This window comes from Alligator mississippiensis, chromosome 1, assembly GCF_030867095.1.
Source record: "Alligator mississippiensis isolate rAllMis1 chromosome 1, rAllMis1, whole genome shotgun sequence".
In the NCBI taxonomy this organism is placed as follows: domain Eukaryota; kingdom Metazoa; phylum Chordata; order Crocodylia; family Alligatoridae; genus Alligator; species Alligator mississippiensis.
This window is the reverse complement of record NC_081824.1, coordinates 315896548-315906646: the sequence shown is the minus strand read 5'-3', so window position 1 is coordinate 315906646 and position 10099 is coordinate 315896548. Positions and strand designations below refer to the sequence as shown.

Below are 10099 nucleotides of genomic sequence, written 5' to 3'. Positions count from 1 at the left end.
ATTTTTACATGGTACCTCAGAGCCTCAATGAAGAATATAGCTTAAGTGTAAAATATTCTCTGATTCTCTTTGTTTTTAGCCAGCTTGTGATTCTAATTTAACTATTCTGAAAACTGGCATAGCATTTTTCACACTTGGATGTGTTTATGCAGCCAAAAATATTGGAAGCTTCTCACTCTTTACTAGTGGAAGGAGAAACGGGGGAGGACCAAAACCTGAATAGGCCATCTGTAGTGTGCTAGTGCGACATTACTGGCTACAGACTGTACTATTAGTTGCTTTTGAAAAATTGCACAAGGCACCTTTTTGCATCCTTAAGCCCTTAAATACTTGAATTCTAGCCTTAGTACCTTTATCTTCAACTTAAAAAGCTATTTAAAATGAAAAGGTGCTTTAGTACAGCAAGCTCTAAATGTATATTATGCAGCATTTGTCTTGTTCACTTTTTTAAATACAATCCACTTGAATGAGCATTGTTATGCTAATTTTTATCAGTTCTGTATCTCCCTCACCTTTGCTATGAAAAAACAAATAATTTATTGTGACTGGATCAATGTGATAGGTCAGGGCGGTGACCAAGGTATGGCATGTGGAGTGGATGTGGCTTGCAGAGTTGTCATGCAGCCCACAGTCTCTCCATGGATATGGCAATTTACAGGTGGGGGAGTGGTGACACTTTAATTGTTGTGTGCATCAGCCATGACAATTAATGCTGCCACTGCTGCTCTTGCCACCAGATTTCCAGACTCATGGGGTGTCCCACAGGCCAGATCATGCGGCCCTGTATGTTACATCAGCCTCCAGACTGACACATCACCATTCAGGCCAACAGGGCCTGTTGAGCTGAACACAATGGCAGTAAGTTATCGGAGCACAGGAAGACGTGAAGCTCTGAGACTTCTGGATGCAAATGATCTAAACTTCCCCTACAAGAGGCAAGTCTATTTGCAAACAGCAGGGGACTGAAATGAATGTTTGACGGACAATGTATCTCTTGATTTAGGCTTTGTCCCTGGTCACTGTTCTTTAAATTTAATTTTTTCAGGCTGCAGATATACTAATTCCAGTATCCCATTCATATTGACAAGGATTTTGATGAACAATACTAGCCTTTTAGGGTGCTCTATTACTTTCTAGGATGCTAAATTCTTCAGAAGACATGGCAGGAGGATACTGAATCTCTTGGAGAGATTTCATTTTGGAGGGAATATGATGATATACTGTTATCTTTACAGACCCTTTACTTGCAGGTCTGTGTTAAAAAGTCTTTTTAAAAACATGAAGGGACCTTTTCTTTCTATCTTCTAAACTACCTGGCATTTCAGATATGTTCTGTGGATGTTATTGCAATATAATACATACTTATCCAAAACAGGCCACAATAGCATCCCGTGCTACAAATATGACCAAAATGAAAAAAATTCATACAATGTGCCAAGTGAAGAGAACAGAAGGGACTAGGCACTGACAACACTGCTAGGATGATGGAATATGTAGGTGAAATTACTTTAGGAAGTGAACCTTCTTCCATGCTACAGAGAAGGAGTGGGGCAAGGGGAAGGTTCTTGCCAATATGACCTGGGGGAAAGCAAGTGTAAACAAAACTCAGCGGTGAGGTACCTGCAACATATCTCTCAGGGCTGTTAGGAGCATCAGAACACCTCAGCCAATGACCCATGCTTCTTGGGAAAGTAGGAGGTGGAAGGGTCATTAGACCACAAGCCAAATAATGCACTGAAGGGAGAGAAAAAAATAATTTTCTACAGTTGCTTAAGACGTTTTACAAGAAGTGCCAACTCTTCTAGAAAACGATATAGGAGACATGAAAAACAGAGGGGCAAGTTAGAAATAAATAAAAAATAGGCACCCCCTAAAATGTGTGGAAGCTAAAACTGGAGTGTTTAAATTACAAGAAAAGAGATGAAGGTTACTTTAGGTAACCCTACACCAGTATTTTGTGTTTGGCATTTATTGTGGATTGCCTTACTTAAAAAAGACATACTAGATAACAAAACAACCATGTAAATGATCAAAGAATGGCTGATCTTGACAAAGATTCTATGAAGACTGAAATTAGTGTAATATTTGTGTGCAGGGGAGGGGTCCTATCTAGAATAAGGGAGAATCTGATTTGTTTTTCCCTTTGTAATTGCAGGTAGTTTGCTTCTTTAATCTCCACAATTGAAGAACAAAGGATAACTTGACAGAGTATACCACTAACACTTTTTAAGATGAGGATAATGCAGCATATTCATTGTCCTAGAGGTGAATGCATGTATTAGTGAAATGGACAGGTGTTTGAATAAGATGAAGAGGTTTTTCAATTACCCTCTTAAAAAGGATAGATAACTTAAATTCCATCTTTCAAAGGGAAATTTGCTGGTTAGAATAGTCACAGTGGAATTTAGTTGCAAGTAATCTAAAATTAGGGATGACTAAAGATTTTGAATGACTTGTTTAACAAACAGTTACTATTGTGTTACCTGTTACTCTGATTTCTAGATTGAGGGACATGGAATGGATTGGGATGGTATGCTTTGTGTCATTAACTGAGAGAGAAAAGAGGTAGGTTTGAACTGTGCATTATTTACTTCTGGCGCACATTAAACAGAAGCATTGTTAATGGAAACAATGCTGACTGGAAATGCTTCTGTGCCAGGCTGTATTCCTTTTAGACTTACCACAAGACAGTGTGATGTAACAGGGGCCTTGTTGCTATGGATTTGTTAGGCAGTTTTCTTATATATCGGTGCAAAAGCTATCAGACATTTCTCCCCTAAACCCTAACTTAGAGAACAAAATATTTTCCAACCAAAATCAGCAGCATATACAAAAGGCATCGTGTGACTTTTTAGTAGAAGTTTAAGGTGTGTTGTTTAACATATAAAGTACTGAAATGTGCTTTTTATTTTTATTTGGACTTTTTTCATAGCTTTCTTACACTCTTTTAATACTGAGAAAATTAGAAACTCATACTTCCCACATTTATACATCTAGATATCAACTCTAGCATTGACTAGGTGACAGAGTGAAGTTTATCAAATAATGTGATTATTTACCTGCTGGTTTCACATTAGTTCTCTCAAACTATACATTACCATGGAAATCAGGCCACCTTCTACTGCAGTACCAAGTTTGAACACAAGTTTTGATTAGCTCTTCTCCTACATTATAATACTGTATTTTTTTTCACATGCAACATGCACCTTTTACCCCCAAAAAAACAGGGTGTTCTTTGCAATGGAACAATTACTCTCTTTTTCCCTAGTCAAAACAAACTGGTGCTGCCCCATTCATGCCCAGAAGAGACAGCGTGTAACTTCAACCCAGCTCACCTGACATCTGTAAAGATCTGGAATGGGGCTTTTTTTGGCAGTTTTATCTAATACCTGGTTGAATCAGCTTTAGCTAAAAGCACCAAACCCCCCTGCTGAAGTGACTGATCTTTACAGACACTGCAGAGCCAGGCTGAAATAATGCGCTGCTTCTTCCAGTAAAGCATGTTTTTGATTTTTAACATCTGCAAGTAGCCAAAATGACTTAAATTAGTGTTTGAAGTGGTGTTTTGCTAAGTTCAGAAAAGTTATGAAGGGCTGCCTTGAATTTAAGGACGTTGAGAACCACTGCTCTAAACAGGTTTTATCCTACTGGTGTTCACAGGAATGCTTGTGTGCTTAAAGCCAATAGTCTGAGATTATTTCCACTTATTTCAAAGCTTAATGTTATCTTCACATTTGCTTTTAAACTTTATGCAGCTTCTACTCTCTTATCTATTCAAAATTTAGATATCATCATGAGAAATTCAACAGGAGCTCTTAATGCAACGCTGTGGCAAGGGCAATTGCAATTTTTGAACAGATAAACGGAGGGGTACTGAGTAGAAGGTAGAGGTGATTTTTATGTGTGCGCATTGCATTGTTAAGAATAGACTACTAGTGTGCACATTTTGAAAGATGGTGAGAATTGGAGATGGTGCCAAAAGAGCCACAAAAATGGATCCTCTTATAGTGCCAGACATAAATAGCTCTGTACCTGCTTAGTTTACCAAAGAGAAGAGAAAAAGATTACCTGATTACTTTGCATGATCTACTTCTCTTGGAAGAAAATACCACTCACCAAATGGCTTTTTAATCCAGTAGAATCAATAGCTAAAGACTGAAGCCAAACACATTCAAATTAAAAATTGGCTGATTTTTTTTAACAGTAAGGGTGACAAATCACTGCAGCAAACTGCTGAAGGAAGTGGCAGGTACTATATCATTTGCCATTGTCAGATAAATTACTCTTTTCTGGGAGTTACACTTTCATCAGGCACAAATTATGGCCTCAATAAAGGGACAAGCGAGTAAAATGGACTGGCCTGTGATAGTCTTTTCTGATCGCTTGTGTATCTAATGGTATCTTCAAACCTTGATCTCTGGGAAAAAATTCTCCATGTACTGATAAAGTATTTATTCTTCCTTTTCTTACCATAGAGAGGCCTTCACAGGTCAGAGTGTTTAGCCCTTACATACAAGATTGCCATCTCAAGCCCTAAATCAAGGACAGCTATATGCTGCACTGCTTCCACAAGTCCCTCCCTCTCTGTACTAATGGATTCATTCCTTCTTTTCAACTACCAAAGTAGTACAGGCAAACAGAATATTGTACTGTGGGACAGTTATTTTAAGAGACTTTGTTTTGCTTTTAAAAATAATTTTAAATAGTTCTATTATTTTTCCTGTCAACTAACATCCAAGTTCTCTGTTGTTGGATCACAAGTCAAAAGGCACAAATCAAAAGGCTTTAAAGTCACAAGTTCCAGCAGCATGAGTGGAGAAGCTAGTCATTTTACTGATGCGAGAGCCCAACTTTGGCCCATTGGCTTGCTGGTTTCAGCATTTGTAACGTGCTTCTATTGCCTTTGCAAGAGAAGTGCTGCCTCAGGGTATCTTAAGGTTGTGGGAGAAAGGAGGGGTATTGGAGTAGATACCAGAGTGGAGCAACATGTTTCATGTCTTTCCATTCCACAGATATTTGGCAGGATGTTCCAGGTGATGCCTGCTGAGCTGGTGGCACCAGAGGTTCTGCAGTAGTTGGGAGCTGAGGGAAGAAAACTTACTCTGAAGAGAACAGGGAGAAGCTGATGTGGGGTTACAACAGGCTGTGAGATGTAACTGCTCCTGCCTTGTAACCAGGATTGGGAATTTTATCATTTATTTTCTGTAAGAACACTCAAGACAGGAAAAGAAAGGGTATTTCTTGTCCAAGGAATAGATGGAATAAATGTATCTGTAGCAGCAAAATTCTTAAGATAGGAAGAAACCTGAATAAGGGCTCCTGGATTTCTGTAATGCCTCCATGGTTTCCTACAGCATGACAACACCCCAGCTAGCAGCAAATCAGTTGCTAAGTCATCTGTCCCTACAGCAGTTTGATTACCTGTGAGGGTAAAAGTAACCAGCCACATATGGTTGCCCCTTGAAATATAATGATGAGCGGTAGGATAATTTAAATATCAACTGACTGAAGATTTCATTTGAGGTCTGAGGAAGTTGGGCACATTGGTGTTCACCACTAAAGCTTTCTATTCCCTAGACCAGACATTGGTAATCTGTGGCATGGGTGCTACAAGTGGCACAGGCAGCCTGCATGTGTAGCACTCTTGAGACTAGCTGCATACTGTGGTATGTGTGGTGCTCAGAGACAGGCGGCACAGTGGGAGATGGGGAAAGGAGCAGAAAGCAGAGAATCAGCTTGGGCAGGAAGCAGAAAACTGAGCAGCAGATTGGATAAGGGAAAGGAATTGGAGTGGCATTCAGGGAAGGGTACAGGGCTAAATTGTAGCACATTTGCCAAAAAAAGCTAGCCCCCACTACCCTAGAATTAGAAGGAAAATATACTTTTTGCCAAAACACCTTTAAAAAAATCTGTTTCAGTGGAAATTTTCTGAACAGCTTTATGGTATGTTTCATCTTGCAAGAGATTGGTTAGTAAACTGTTCATTCATTGGCAAATGATGACTAATTTCAGGTACAGCGTTAGTATAAGCAATAGCCTACCTTATATTAGAGCTGTCAAGTTGCAGTTAATGCATCTGCGATTCTTTTCTTTACCTGAAGAATGACGTCCCTGCATGCGGAAGATGGGGACTGATTTATGAACACCATTTCTCTACAGCACCTGTTGACAACCTAGGCTTTGGGGGGGCGGGGTCCTCCAACCCCCACCTCTTCCCAAACAGTCAAGTTAGGTCCCAGTCTTGCAATTTATTGTGCATAGCTGCTGCAATCCACTCAAACACAAAATGCAAACTGGGGCCTTGCTAAAATTAATTTAAAGGACTTAATCTCATGAACCGTTAAACTTTATTTTTCCTCAGTCTGTCACACAGTCCGATCATGCAGTAGTTTGGCAGTTTGGCTTGTTTTAGTACATATGGTGTTTGGGCCATACAAGTGTTACCTGAGCCGTTTCTAACACTTGCATACTGAAACAGGGAAAAACGTGCCCAAATAATAACGGACATGGAAAGCGGCAAACCGTTTTAGAATGAAGGACAACTCTGTCTCTGCCAAAACAATTTAAAATGTCTTATTTTCTGCTGTCACACGAAAAGGCATATTTTGCCTGAGCTTTATGACCTATTAAAAATGGTGCTTTCATTTCCTTACTGTAACTAATTCTTTTCCTTCTAGTTTCCTTAGCGCACATTCTCCTAACCTGTTCTTACCTAGGCCCTCATCACAGCAGTGTCTGCACTCTCCTAATTTACTCCTACTCCCCTCATCGCAGCAGTGAATGTGTACCCACGTGTACACATATAAAGCCTGTGTGAATACCATACTTTAATAAACCCATTCACCCCCACCTAGTTGCTGGTCAATGTGTTTTTTTGCGGTATACGTGTCTTCCTTCACATTGTGCACAGGGGCATGACACAAGGCATCTTTTCAATGGGAGCTCAGGGCAGCTATGCTTAGAAACCATTATAAAACTGGCAGGCAAGAGGATCTGCAATGGGTTTGTTTTGTTTTTTTACTGGACAAGGTGGGCCCTCCCCCACCTCTGCCTCCCAGAGCAGCTGTATAAAACAGCACCAGACTCTGGCTTCCAGGTGTTTTCTGTCATTATATCGATAAAAACAATAAAATATAATAATAAAAAATATTAACAATATTATCATCAGTATTACTATCACTGTTAGGTACCAATACTAATGTGGCCAGGCAAGGTTCTTTGAGTAGGTGTGATATCTTTTATTAGACCAACTGAATTGATATGTAATCAAAGATATCACATCTACTCAACCTTGTCTGCCTATGTCCTTAGACCAACACAGCTACAACCAAAAACCCAGCAATATTAATACGATCATTAATATCATTGCCATTAACAATATCAATATATCATTTTTACTGTTGGAAATATCAGTATCATTACTATTGATATTATTATTGCTGCGAATGATAGCAAGATTAATGATAATGGGGATATTGATATTAATTCATAGATTTCATAGACATTATAGCTGAAAGGGACCTCACAAGATCATCAGGTCCAGCCCTGCTACCCAAGGGGCAGGAAGTCAGCTAGAATCAAATGAGCCCAGCAAGATAGGCATCCAAATGTTTCTTGGAATCGTCCAGAGTAGGTGCTTGCACCACCTCTGGAGGTAGTCTATTCCAGGCCCTGGGGATTTGGACAGTGAAGAAGTTTTTCCTTATGTCCAGCCTGAAATGGTCTTCCAGGAGTTACAGAAATAATGATATGAATAACATTGCTATTATCGATATCAATAGCATTGTCATCATTACTGTTCTCAATCTAATAATTACTGTTCCTTTTAATATTAATATCCTTGTTCTAGTTATTATTGTTTGATAATAAGATCAACATCATTATTAGTACCAATATCAATATATCATTACTGCCATTAGTGATATCAATGTATCATTTTTACTGTTACAGATATCATTACTATATTATTGCTGTGAACTATAGCAGTGTCACCCATATCATTATTCAGGTAATTAATATCAATATCATTATAATACTGCTATCATCAATATAAATATAATTATCATTGCTGTTATCAGTCTAATTATTATCATTCCTTTTAATATTAATATCATTGCTATTATAGTTATTAGTGCTTGACAATCGAACAATAGCATTAGTTACCAATGTCAATCATTCGTATTATTGCCATTAATCATGTCACTGTTATATTTGTTTCTTGTTATAAATATTGCCACTAATCATTTCACCATTATAAATATCAGTATTATCAAGATGATTGCTGAGTGATAGTAGCAATATTCATATCCTTATTCCTGCTATTAATATCCCCATCCCCCTCATTATGCTTGTTATCGATATCACGATCATTGTCACCATTACTCATTATTATCAGTCCAATTATTACTGTCCCCCTTGATACTCTTGTCACTGTTGGTGTCACTCTTTCCCCCGGTGCTGCTGGCCTTGTCCCGCCCGGAGCCTGGCCCGGGGCCGCCCCCGCGCCGCTCAGCTCGTCCCCACGGAGCAACAGAGACAGAAAAATCCCCCCCGCCGCCATTAAACCCTCTCCCCTGCCCCCCCGCGCCGCGCGTTGTGCACGGGGGGAGGGAGCTGCTGCGCAGCTGAGGGGCACCCGGGTGCATGTGGTGGGGCCCCGCCGCCCCGCTAGGCCAGGCCGAGTCGCGCCGCGCCAGGCCGGGCCGCAGCGCAGGAGGCGGAGGAGCCGCAGGCCGCCGCCCTCCCCCCCCATCCACCCCCGGCCTTGGCCCGGCGCGGCCCGGCTCGGCTCGGCTCGGCACGGCACGGCACGGCACGGGCGGGCGCGGGGGCCGTTGGCGGTGCGGACGCGTCTCCCCTTCCGCATTTTCCTGGGTCTCTCTCGGGCAGTGACGTGACGTGCTGACGGCGGGCCCGGCCCGGGGAGCTTGGCCGCTTCCACTCAGCTCCGAGCTCGGCCCCTCCCTCCCCTCCCGCCCGCCCCGCCGCCGCCGCTGCCGCCGCCGCCGCCGCCGCTCGGCCCAGTCGCGCCCAGGCGCAGCGAGGCCGCCCCGAGCCCGGCGCCGCCGCCGCCCGCCCCCCGCACGGTAAGCAGCGCGGCCCGGGCCTCCCCCTCCGCCCCGCGCCCGCCGCAGGCCGCAGTGCAGGCCCCGAGGAGGCCGCAGCTAGGCCGCGCCAGGGCTCGGGCGCCAGCGGGCCGCGGAGGCCGGGCGGCGGCGGCCGCGGGGGGCGGCGCGGGGCTGGCGGCAGCGGCGTCGGACGAGCCGCGCCGGGCTAGGGGCCGCGCCGGGCCGGGGCCGGCAGGGCGCAGGCGGCGGGGCCCGGGGCCCGGCCCGGGGGCGCAGGGACAGTGTGTGGAGGAGGAGACAAGATGGCGGCCGGGCAGAGAGGCGGGGGGCGGGCGCCGGCCGCCATCTTGAATTGCTGCTGGTGCTGGCGGCCGGGCAGCCCTCCCACCCTGGCCCGCGCTGACTGGAGAGGCGGGAGCAGCCCCGGCCGCTTTCCGCGGGCGCACCCCCCGTCTCCCTTCCTCCCCCCGGCCGTGGCGAGAGGGCGCCGCCTCGCCTGAGGCACGCCCCGAGCTGGCCGCTCCCCCCGGCCGAAGGCAGCGCCTCCGGCGGGCGTGTGCGCGCCCTCGGGCAGGCGGGGAAGGGGAATGGGAGGGTGGTGCTGCCCTGAGGGTTGCTCTGCCCCGGGAGCAGCTGTAGAGGGACGCGCGGGGTCGGTTGCTTCCCCCCACCGCAGCATCCGGGCCTTGTTAACAAGCGTGTGGAAGCCACTGGGATGCGCTGTGCGCCTCCGGCCCCGCTTGCGTGCTGGGCCGGAGCACACCCTACACGCGCACACGCACGCACACACATACAGTCTCTCTCTCTCTCTCTCTCTCTCTCTCCCTCTCCCTCCTGTCTTCCTCACACATACATACACATACACACTCTGTCTCTCACACACACTACCTCTCACAGTCACCCACCTTCACCCTTGACAGGCTGGCTCACATGTACACATACACACTCATTTACTTTCAGTCTCCCTTATTCACACACACACACACAGTCTCTGACAGTCTGACACACTCATTCACTCTCACTCAGACACG

General features: G+C 44.5%; 1 protein-coding gene across 2 annotated transcripts in view; it reads left to right on the top strand.

Annotated features, from left to right (window-relative positions):
• Positions 1–8690: 8690 nt before the first annotated feature.
• ZFX (zinc finger protein X-linked) overlaps positions 8691–10099 on the top strand; it is a 29841-nt gene continuing 28432 nt past the window's right edge. The window contains exon 1 of one of the 2 annotated variants that reach the window (XM_059720841.1): positions 8691–9086. The gene's annotated coding sequence lies outside the window, so the exon portion shown is untranslated. The remainder of the gene's footprint in view (positions 9087–10099) is intronic. The other variant, XM_059720842.1, reaches the window with a different exon arrangement.